Below are 12,614 nucleotides of genomic sequence, written 5' to 3' on the forward strand. Positions count from 1 at the left end.
GTACAAACTGGCCCCACATGGGAGGTGCTGGAGATGTGACAGAGAATTGGGATCATACCTACATATTTGGTGGGATTGTTCGGTGTTGGCACCCTTTTGGAGGGGAGTGGAGGAGGTTATGAAGAAAATCTCCCCGGCTATTTACCTATCTCCTGAGATGATCTTCTTATGGAGACCGTCCCCTGCGTTTCATCCAAGGAAGAAAAAACTCTTGGCCTTCCTGATAGATGCTGCTAAAGCCCTAATACCTACCTTGTGGCTTCAAAAAACCGCGCCTTCAGTGACCCAGTGGTTGACGAGAGTAGATGATATCTGCAATGTGGAGGAGCTGTCTAGCTGGTCGAGGGACACCCGGGAAGAGTTCTTCCACATCTGGGGTCCCTGGAGAGAACTGAGGCGTTCCCCAGTCCAGGTGGCCCCAGGTAGATAATGACTCCAGTAGAGAATAACTCACAGCTGGATATGGAGAGTCTCCCTCCCCCCCCCTCCTGCGAATGCAAACACCCACGGATCCAGTTATTTCCAGAGTGACCACTTCTCAGGTCAATTCAAGGGCCGAGAACACCTACTGAACCCCTGCCTACAAAGGTAAGGCGTTAAGCGCCTTCCAGGGATAAGTGATCACCAATAGGTCCCCCCCCCACTTTACATAGGCTGGAGGAAAAAGCCCGTCCCCCCCCCTACTCCCCCTCGGCCCCTCCTATCCTCCCTTACCCTCCCCCCCCTCCCATACTCCCCCACACCCTGTCTTCATCAGCATTAATCACCATAGACTCGATGTGGCAGTCCCCATCCCTCATGTACCCTGTTCGTCCTGTTTGTTTCCATGTGTTAAAAGTATTCCTCGGAGTGCAGCTTTCTCAAGAAGACCTCAGAATTTGAAGATTTCAGTTTCATAGAGATCTGTGGCAGGTCTGACGCTCAATAAGGAGATGATTTGCTTGTTTACTTAAATAATATGTCATAGATCACATTACCATCTCGAATTACGTATTCATGTTTCTCTGCCTCCATTCACCACATTGTTGTATTATATGTGTTAAGTGTTAAAACCTCAATAAAATATGATTTAACAAAAAAAAACCAAAAAAAAAACCACAGAAATGGATAGGGCAGGTGAGGAGCAACATGCAGGGCTGCATTTCGGGCTCCGAGGTCTCACTATTAAGCCACAATAGTGGCAAGAGTGAGACCCCCCCCCCGCACTGTCAGCATAAAGATCGTTCTCCTCTGCCACAGCTGTAACAGAGGAGAATGACAGCTGAGAGCTGCCCCTGATTGGTCCCTGCACTGAGCCAATCAGAGGCAGCACTTACTCACCCATTCATGAATTCATGAATGGGTGAGTGAGAGTTGCCTCTGATTGGTGAGGCTGTGACCAATCAGAGGCAGCTCATTCAGCAGGCGGGGATTCAGGAGAACTGCCGGCCGGCCGCGGCTGAACTCCGTCTGCCGGGACAAGGTGAATATATTTTTTTTTTTACTTTTTACACATTTCTGGATGAATTTCAGGGAAGGGCTTATATTTTTAAGCCCTTCCCGAAAATTCATCCCGCGCTCGCCGGCAGCCCATTGCTTTCAATGGAGCCGGCTGTATTGCCGGCTCCATTGAATTCAATGGTCAGTGCTCGTTTAATCGAGACGAGTACCGCGTGGTGCTCGTCTCGAGTAACGAGCATCTCGAGCACCCTAATACTCGAACGAGCATCAAGCTCGGACGAGTGTGCTCCTCATCTCTAGTTAACACCTGATGGATATAGCAGGAGGTGGCAACAAAAAAGCCAGTTTATGCCAGAAACAGAAAGGCGGTGGCTGAGAGAGCCAGAAAGTCGGTGAAGGAAGCTGCATCAGGGACTTGGAGCCTGAGGTCCGGTGTGGACCAGTTGAGTCTATCACTCTGTCTGACGGAGGAGGATGCCCTCCAGACGCCCTAGGCGGGGTTAGTGACAGCACCCTGTGGTTTATGAACCCTAAAGCTATTTTGGACTGTGTATGATTTGTTATGTGCTGTGAATAAAGGCTGGCAGAAGCCAGATATAAAGAAACCTTCAGGCTGCTGGAGCATATTTTCATGCAAGGCGCATCACTTCCTAACCGTGTGAACGGTGATCCAGAGGCGAGTGAACCCCGACTTGTCAGAGAACATATAGCATTTTTATCAGTGTTTATTCAGTTTTTTTCTAGAGGCAAGATTAACAAAATCTGCAATTTTGGCATGCTTTTATTTATACTGCACGGTGTTCACTGTTCAGTATAAATAATAGGTTGCATTTAATTTTGCGGGTCAGTACGATTACATCAATATAAAATTGATACAGCTTTTTAATATCTACTCTTTCTTACTTACAAAAAATAAATTTTTTTAAATCATTGCATTCAAACACCCTCAACCTTTTTTTTTGTCAATGGTGTTGCTTGCGGATTTTTATTTTTGTAGGATGAATTCTAATTTTTCAGTCCCAATTTGGTGATTAATATGACTTTTAGATCACTTTCTGTTCCATTTGTTTGTGACGTGATATATACAAAATTAGTTATTTCTGAAATCTTTAAAACATTTTTTTCATGGGCTGCACTGTGCAAGTTACTTTTTTCTGTGGGTCATTACAAACATGGTGTGTGTTTTTTTTTTGCACAGTGAAGGGGTAAACGTTTTTATTTTACATTTTATTTTAGATTTTTTACTTTTTTAACCTTTATTTAAAATTTTTGTTCTGCTATGAAACTTCAATATCTCTAACTTTGATGGTTCTTATAATACACTGCTATTAGAGATGAGCGAGCACACTCGTCCGAGCCTGATGCTCGTTTCAGTATTATGGTACTTGAGATGCTCATTACTCGAGACGAACACCACGCGGTACTCGAGTCAATTGCATTTCCTTCCCCGCATATTTAGCGCCATTTTCTAGCCAATAGACATGCGGGGAAGGCATTACTACTTCCTGCTGTGATGTGCCACCCCCTCCCTTCCCCACAGTAGTGAGTGGCTGGGCCAATCAGGTGACCGCCGAGTACTTAAACTGGTCCCGCCCGCGGCTTGCCTCAGACACATGCTGGCAGAGGTTAGGGATAGTGCTGCTGCTGATATAGGGACAGTGTTAGAGTAGGATCCGGTCGTTAAGAACCCCAACGGTCCTTCTTAGGGCTACTCCACATCGTGTGCATTATAGTTGTTGCTGGCTGGGAGCAGTAGTGCACCATTTTCTTTTTTTAAGCATCTCGGGCTGTGCAGGCCATTTCAACTATAGCGCTCTCAGTCTGCAGTGTATTACGCAGAGTATAGTTATAGAGCTACCTATATAGGGAAAGTTTTACAGGACTCCTGATCCTCTTGCAAGAATCCCAACGGTCCTTCTTAGGGCTACATTTGACTGTGTGCTTTACATTTGTGGCTGGCTGGGAGCAGTAGTGCACCAACTTTTGTATTACGCATCTAGGCCTGTTCCCAGCCTTTCCGTAATAGCGTTCTCAGCCTGCAGTGCCGTGCAACCAGCTCTCACCGTGAAACTGCACTCTAACATTTCCTAGCCTACTGCAAACTAGTTCAATTATACCATCCTGTGTGTGCTGTGCATAACGCAGAATTTAGGGACACAGCGACTTCTATAGGGAAAGTTATACAGTCCTGATCCTCTGTGCAAGAACCCTAATGGTCCTTCTTAGGGCTACATCTGACCGTGTGCTTTATAGTTGTGGCTGGCTGGGAGTAGTAGTGCATCAATTTTTGTATTACACATCTAGGCCTGTTCCCAGCCTTGCAGTTATAGCGTTCTCAGCCTGCAGTGCCGTACAACCAGCTCTCACAGTGAAACTGCACTCTAACATTTCCTAGCCTACTGCAAACTAGTTCAATTATAGCGTTCTGTATCTGCAGTGCATTAGACAGAAGTCTCTAAACAGTACTGTAATATTTCCTGGGCCACTGCAAACTATTTCAGCTCTGCCACTATGCAGAGCGTCTCACAATACCCTTTCCTTGGTGGGGTTGAGATAGCCGCAGTTACCAGCACTATCTACAGGCTTTAGAGTCTTTTCCCACTCCATACAGCCTCTCTTATCTACAAGTCTCTGCGAGCGGTAAATTACCCCTAGGTATCAGCGCAAGACAGCGGGTTAATTTTTTCAAGTCACAGCATAGAGCCTCCGCTATCTACAAGTCTCTGTGTGCGGTGAATTAGCCACAGTTGTCAGTGCTGTACAGTGGGGTAATTTATTTGGGCCCTGCTCTATTCTTAATCCACCCTGATGAGGAGTAGGGGTAAGGGTCCAGGATGCGGGAGCGGGCGTCCAAGTGAGGGTGTGGGCACAGGCAGAGTTCCTGGGTGTGGTGAATCACAGTCGGCTGCTGAGGGATTAGGAGAGAGGCAAGTTTCTGGGCTCTCCAGCATATCACAATTTACGGGTTCGCGTGGTAGACCTTTATTACAAACAGAACTGTGTCGCCAGCAGTCGGTAGCATGCGACAGCACAGCGGTGGGCAAGCGTCAGCAAGCTATGTCAAAATGAATCAGCTTAGGTGACAAGAGGCACATGGCCCCCCGAGCTGTTGCAGGGTCTGACAGAGCAGACCGATCTCTGGCTTTTGCCGCTGAGCCTCCAACTGGGCATGGTCATGTGTGACAACGGCTGTAACCTGGTGGCGGCTCTGCAGCTCGGCAGCCTCACACACGTGCCATGCCTGTCCCACATCTTCAATCTGATGGTTCAGTGGTTTCTGAAAAACTACCCCCACTTGTCTGACCTGCTCAGCAAGGTACACCGCGTCTGCGCACATTTCTGCAAGTCCACATGGATGCTGCCACCCTGAGGACCCTGCAACGTCTGCTTCAGCTGCCAGAGCACAGACTGCTGTGCGACGTGCCCACACGCTGGAATGCTATGCTGCACATGTTGGCCAGGCTGTTTGAGCAGCGTAGAGAAATAGTGGAATACCGAATACCAGCTGCAACATGGGCGGCAAAGTGGTAGTCAGCCTTCGCAATTCTTTACTGAGGAGTGGGCATGGATGGCAGATATCTGCCAGGTCCTCAGAAACTTTGAGGAGTCTACCCAGATGGTGAGCGGCGATGCGGCAATCATTAGCATTACCATCCCGCTGCTTTGCTTGCTGAGAAGTTCGCTGCTAAGCATAAAGGCCGATGCTTTGCAGTTGGAACAGGAGATGGGACGGGGGATGACAGTATGTCGCTTGATAGCCAGACCATCCTCATGTCTATATCTCAGTGCATTTTGGAGGAGGAGGTGGAGGGGGAAGAGACAGCTGGCCACAGGTTGGAACAGGAGATGGGACGGGGGATGACAGTATGTCGCTTGATAGCCAGACCATACTCATGTCTATATCTCAGTGCGTTTTGGAGGAGGAGGTGGAGGGGGAAGAGACAGCTGGCCACACTGCAGAGGGTACCCATGCTGCTTGCCTCTCATCCGTTCAGTGTGTATGGGCTGAAGAGGAGGAGGATCCTGAAAGTCATCTTCCTAGTGAGGACAACGATGTGTTGCGTACTGGGACCCTGGCATACATGGCTGACTTCATGTTAGGCTGCCTTTCCCGTGACCCTCGCGTTAGACGCATTCTGGCCAACACAGATTACTGGGTGTACACCCTTCTCGACCCACGGTATAGAAAGAGCCTTTCCACTCTCATTCCCAAAGAGAAAAGGGGTACAAGAGTAATGCAATACCACAGGGCCCTGGTGGAAAAAGTGCTGCTAAAGTTCCCATCTGACAGCGCTAGTGGCAGAAGACACAGTTCAGAGGGCCAACTAGCAGGGGAGGCGCGGGCATCAGGCAGCATGTCCAGCGCAGGCAGGGGAACACTCTCCAAGGCCTTTGCCAGCTTTATGGCTCCCCAGCAAGGCTGTGTCACCACTCCCCATGACAAGGGTGAGTCGGAGGGAGCACGGTAAAAAGATGGTGAGGTTGTACGCAGCCAATCGTACCACCATCCTCCGTGATGCCTCTGCCCCATACAACTATTGGGTGTCAAAGCTGGACACGTGGCACAAACTTGCGCTGTACGCCCTGGAGGTGCTGGCCTGCCCTGCCGCTAGCGTCTTGTCAGAGAGGGTGTTTAGTGCAGCTGGGGGAATCATCACGGATAAGCATACCCGCCTTTCTGCCGATAAAAACGAACAAAGGCTGGATTTCCCCAGACTTCCCTTCTCCACTGGTGGAAAGCAGTGGATCCAAAAAAATCCATCCTCTATCACCCCAAAAAAGGGGAGAATTAGCTTTGTGTATCCCTCTCAGATATTATTACTCCTCCTCCTCCTCCTAAAACAGCATGTCATCACGCTGAACTGCCAATTTCTATGCGGCCCAAAATGCTCTGGTTAAAACTTTTAAGATTTTTATCAGTTTTTAAAGTTTTAAAAGTTAAACTTAAACCAATTTTTGCAGAGGGCTGCCTCCAGGCTCTGTTACAAATTAACCAATAAGGAGCTGTATCTTCAAAAAATGTTTGTGGGTTTCACCTGTCCTCACAGTTGAGCAATTTTTCAGGGGTACACTTGTACTCTTGGTACACCAATTTTTCAGGCCATTGCCAATACTGTTAGCAAACTAATTTTTCCAGGCTTCGCCTATACTCTTGGTGAACAAATTTTTACAGATGTTCGCCTATACTCTTGCTACAGAAATGTTACAGGGGTCTGCCTCTACTTTTGCTACAGAAATGTTACTGGGGTCTGCCTATACTTTTGCTACACGAAGAAAGTTGATGTAGGCAGCAGTTGCGGTGCAAATACAAAGGGATTTTTATTCCTCCCAAAATGTGACGTTTCGACTCAACGAGTCTTTGTCAAAATAAAAAAAATAATGAGTCGAAACGTCACATTTTGGGAGGAATAAAAACCGCTTTGTATTTGCACCACAACTGCTGCCTACATCAACTTTCTTCGCATTGCATTTCTGGTGGTCTAATTTGGATCTAGACCACAGTGGGCGCTGCAGACGACCTGTTCAACCTATTTTGGATGCCTCTTTTGCTGCTGACCCTCGTGTTGTGGATATATACTCTTGCTACAGAAATGTTACAAGGGTTCACCTATACTTTTGCTACAGAAATGTTACTGGGGTCCGCCTATACAGTTTCTACTGAATGGTTTGAGGGGTTCGCCTATACTTTTGTTACAGAAATGTTACTGGGGTCCGCCTATACTCTTGCTACTGAAATGTTACTGTGGTCTGCCTATAGCTTTTCTACTGAATGGTTTGAGGGGACTGCCTATACTCTTGCTCCAGAAATGTTACGGGGGTTCACCTATACTCTTGCTACAGAAATGTTACATGGGTCTGCCTATACTTTTGCTACAGAAATGTTACTGGGGTTCGCCTATACTCTTGCTACAGAAATGTTACAGGGGTTCGCCTATACTTTTGCTACAGAAATGTTACTGGGGTCTGCCTATAATTTGGCTTCAGAAATGTTACTGGGGTCTGCCTATACAGTTTCTACTGAATGGTTTGAGGGGGTTCACCTATACTTTTGCTGCAGAAATGTTACTGGGGTCCGCCTATACTCTTGCTACTGAAATGTTACTGGGGTCCACCTATACTTTTGCTACTGAAATGTTACTGGGGTCCGCGTATACTTTTGCTACTGAAATGTTACTGGGGTCCGCGTATACTTTTGCTACTGAAATGTTACTGGGGTCCGCGTATACTTTTGCTACTGAAATGTTACTGGGGTCTGCCTATACTTTTGCTACAGAAATGTTACTGTGGTCCGCCTATACTTTTGCTACAGAAATGTTACTGTGGTCCGCCTATACTTTTGCTACAGAAATGTTACTGGGATCCGCCTATACTCTTGCTACAGAAATGTTACTGGGGTCCGCCTATACTCTTGCTACAGAAATGTTACAGGGGTCTGCCTATGCTGAGGTTGCACAAAGACTTCCCATCGCAGTGTTTTACCTATCTGGCACAAATACACTGACTGACTTGGGCAGAAATGTGAGCTGAGGCCAAGGTCCTTGGCGGGGTGAAACTCTGCCATGTTTGGGCATTCTGATTTCTTTCTGTGTAATACTATCACCGACAGCATAGGCGAGCCCAAAGAACTCAAAGACTTCCCATTGCGGTGTTGAGCTATCTGACACCTACACAGAATGAATTGTGTGGGGACACATGGATTTTCCATTGCTATGTAACTTGCGGCACCTTGGGTCACACAAGGTGGAGGCTAGGAACGAGCCTGACCCTGGGCCAGCTCACGTGCTTCCCACACAGAGTTTTGCTCTATTGTGGAGATGTGTAGAAGTGCTGGCACCTGAGTCCCCTTTATGCCCACGTTTGCGGCTCCTGACCATTTTGTGACGGAAGTGGCACAGGATTGGAATGATGATCGTACGTCAATTTATCATCAATTCTCAACAGCATTGTGGGCTATCGCCCACACTTTTAAAGAGGGTCGCTGCCTGGCCCTGCCATCCCTCTGCAGTGTGTGCCTCTGGTTCCTTCTCATCCATTATGCACATATAAATAGACATGAGGGTGGTGTGGTTATGAAGCGAGTGTGTGGCATGAGGGCAGCTGAATGCTGTGCAGGGAAAATTTTGGGTGGGCTTGGACGCAGGGTCATGCGCGCGCGCGCGGGGGGGGGGGGGGGGGGGTTGGACTGCAATGCCAGCATGTAACCCAGGAGAAGAGGCAGCGGTGTCACCCGCAGGCAATGATTGTCCTTGGTTGCGGTTAGTGTGGTGCTTAGCTAAGATGTGCCAGAGTGTGTGCCTTGCTAATGAGGGTTTGTCCGCAGTAAATAGTTAGGGGGGTGATGCTAGACTCTTGCCCCCATTTTGGCTTAATAGTGGGACCTGGGAGCCTCAGATGCAGCCATGCATGCTGCTCCTGCCCTTCCCTATCTGTTTCTGTGGTGTTTCCATGACTTTCTGATGTTTTCTGGTGTTTGACAAGTCATCACCTATGCAAAGCATCGGTCCCATATAAAAATGCTCAAGTCGCCCATTGACTTCAATTGGAAAAGGAATGTAAGGACAGCGCTCCACCCACTGGACACTGGCTCGAATAGATGTAAATATAAAACGAACTTGCCCGGTGTGGGTGGGAAAGCCCCCAAGGAGCCCACAACACCTCCCGGTCCTGGTAAACATACAATGGACCCAGTTGGAAATCCAAGTCCTCGTTTCAACACCCCCTGTGTAAATAGGGAGGAGCTGTCCAAAGCCTGTTGTATCCCTAATGATAGGGCTCGACTATTGAAGAATAGTAGATAATATATAAAAAGGAAAAAATGGGGGCTTGACGCTCCACGAAATGGGTCCAAATCGAATTCAATGAAGATCAAATATAAGATCCTTTAATAACATAACGTATGCAACACTATACGTTATATTATTAAAGGATCTTATATTTGATCTTCATTGAATTCGGTTTGGACCCATTTCGTGGAGCGCCGAGCCCCCATTTTTTCCTTTTTATATATTATTGACTTCAATGGGGTTCGTTAATCGAAACGAGCTCTCGAGCATTACGAAAAGTTTGACTCGAGCAACGAGCACCCGAGCATTTTGGTGCTCGCTCATCTCTAACTGCTATACTTCAGTATAGCATTGTCTTATATTGCTTATGAAGCTCAGCAATTTACTAAGCAGTTTCCAAAACACTGTGGCAATTGACGAAATAAGTTGCTCTGCCACTTCAGTGGTTGCTCCATGTGCCTGGGCTGAGCTGTACTCCCTCTGTGATGCAGGTGCATGACGTTGAGCCCACTACAGTGAACTGGATGCTTAGAGCACCAGGACTAAGTCATGCAAGTGGTAACGTGACTGCCTCTAAGGAACTGTCTCCGATTGGGGAAAGTGCTACTCTTGGGTGATTTGCGAGTGACACGACTAGTGCATCATCTGTTTAGGACTGCAAAAAGGTGGGTCCATATAAACAGCCCAACAGACACCATTTTAGGGAGAAGAACAGTGTGCACCACATATGAGACTGCATTCACCTACTGGGGGTGCAGCCAGTGCCCTGCATGACTCTGGCCCCTGCACATGCTAAGTAGACCCCCACATGCTGGGGACCCAAGAAGATCAGGCCTAAGGCAGGGACCCACATTCCAGCGTCCCTGTGTAAAGCCTTGCTCTAGCTACTGCTACAGTCGGTAGTCTGAGAGTGAAGCCTGAAGTGGGCATGCTGAAAGTGGACAACATAGAGCTGTTGATGGATGGTGACCAAAATAGAGCTGTTGATGGATGCATTGTTAGATGAGCAGAGCATTAGCATGTGGAAAGAGAGGAAGATTCTTTCTCCAAAGTGACTGTACTCAGTGAGATACATTGGTGAGATATCGTGGCTAGATAGAGAATGGTGCAGCAGACCACAGTGGCCATGGAACATGGTGTAGACTGCTATAGAGATAAGGAAGCATTGTGGTATTCACCCTGCAGAGTGCTATCCCCAGCTAGAGGTAAAAGGCAAGGTCCAGCCACAGAGTCATCCTTGGGGAATGAAAAGCCACGTGTACTACAGAGTGTGGCTAACCAAGAGAAAAATCTGTAGGTGAGCACTATCGCCATAACCCAGAACCTGTAAAACACAATATCCTTGCAGTCAGCAAAGCAGACGTTTGTGCTTTTACATTACATACCAATATTAGCATTTCACTTTAATAATGTAGTTATTTTGTAATGGATGTGACAAGTATATCATTATGTTCTAATATTATAAGTCTCTAAGCGATCAATTGTAATATGAATGAATAATAAAAAACATTAAATTTGCTATGGATAATTCAAGGGCAGCAGGAAATTCACCCTGGAGAATTGCTGTATTAACTAGATTACATAATAGTAGAAGCTTGAAGTTCCTTGAACACTGAGCAAAAACTTTACCACCTGACCACATGCAGCTGAATACACTGAATGACAACTTAATTAGAACCCCGCTCCTTTCAGGATTGGTGCTTTCTTGTATGGAAATTAGACTGGTTAGACTGCAGAATAAAATCACATGACAAGTTTTCTGTGGATCAGTTTCAGTGTGAATTCACATTACATGGAAAAATGCAGCGAACCCAGTAACTTCCAATGAGGCTCGGTCACCAGTACTTGACTAGTCAGGGTCAGGATTTCACTGCCAACTCTGTGGGGTTGTCTCATGCAGCATTGTAGAGAGTATACTGATCAGGAAAAACAGCCAGCGAAAGGGGATCCTGTGGACGGAAACAACTCGCCATCAAAAAGGGGGTCAGAGGAAGATTTTAGGAATCATTCTGACCAACAGGCGGTGTACAGTCAAGCAAATCGTAGCTGAATAGAAGTCCAACAAACCTGTCGGACCACACAAATCATCGTTCCTTAGCACAGATCGGCTATAACAGCAGACAATCAATTCCAGCATTATTACTAAAAGAAACAGAAAGGCTGGGGCTCAAGGGCAGTGTTTCCCAACCTTTTCAGCCTTGCGGCACCCCGAGGGAAAAAATTTTTACCGTGCGGCACCACTACCAAGAGGAGGTGTGGTAAGTGGTGTTGCTATGGCGTGGTCAGGGGCGTGGCTAGAGTGTGGCTTATTACGACATATGATTTTTACCTCCATCTATATATATAAAGACGAAAGCCCTCACTGACTCACTGACTGACTGACTCACTGACTGACTCGCCAAAAGTTCTCCAACTTCCTGATGTCGTAGAAACATGAAATTTGGCACACGCATAGATTATCTCCAAAATAGAAAAAGTAATTGGGTTCCAACTCGATTATTCAATTCTAGCGCAAAAGAATTGGCGTTGAAATTTTACGTACGTAATCTAAATCTGTCACTTTCCAATGTCATAGAAACTTCAAATTTGGCCCGAGCATTGATTATGTCATAAATAGGAAAAGCTAATGGGTCCCAACTCGACTATTCAATTCTATGCGCAAAAGAATTAGCGTCCAAATTTTACATACGGAATCTAATTCTCTCACTTCCCGGTGTTATAGAAACTCGAAATTTGGCATGAGCATTGATTATGTCATAAATAGGAAAAGTTAATGGGTCCCAACTCGATTATTCAATTCTATGCGCAAAAGAATTAGCGTCCAAATTTTACGTACGGAATCTAATTATCTTACTTTCCGGTGTCATAGAAACGTAAAATTTGGCACGAGCATTGATTATGTCATAAGTAGGAAAAGTTAGTAGGTCCCAACTCGATTATTCAATTCTATGCGCAAAAGAATTGGCGTCGAAATTTTACGTGCGGAATGTAATTTTTTCACTTTCCGGTGTCATAGAAACGTGAAATTTAGCACGAGCATTGATTATGTCATAAATAGGAAAAGCTAATGGGTCCCAACTCCATTATTCAATTCTATGCGCAAAAGAATTAGCGTCCAAATTTTACGTACGGAATCTCATTTTCTCACTTTCCGGTGTTATAGAAACGTGAAATTTGACACAAGCATTGATTATGTCATAAATAGGAAAAGCTACTGGGTCCCAACTCCATTATTCAATACTAGCGCAAAAGAATTGGCGTCGAAATTTTACGTGCGTAATGTAATTTTTTCACTTTCCGGTGTCATAGAAACGGGAAATTTGACACGAGCATTGATTATGTCATAAATAGGAAAAGCTAATGGGTCCCAACTCGATTATTCAATACTAG

The sequence above is a fragment of the Eleutherodactylus coqui genome, chromosome 2, assembly GCF_035609145.1.
Source record: "Eleutherodactylus coqui strain aEleCoq1 chromosome 2, aEleCoq1.hap1, whole genome shotgun sequence".
Classification (NCBI taxonomy): Eukaryota; Metazoa; Chordata; class Amphibia; order Anura; family Eleutherodactylidae; genus Eleutherodactylus; species Eleutherodactylus coqui.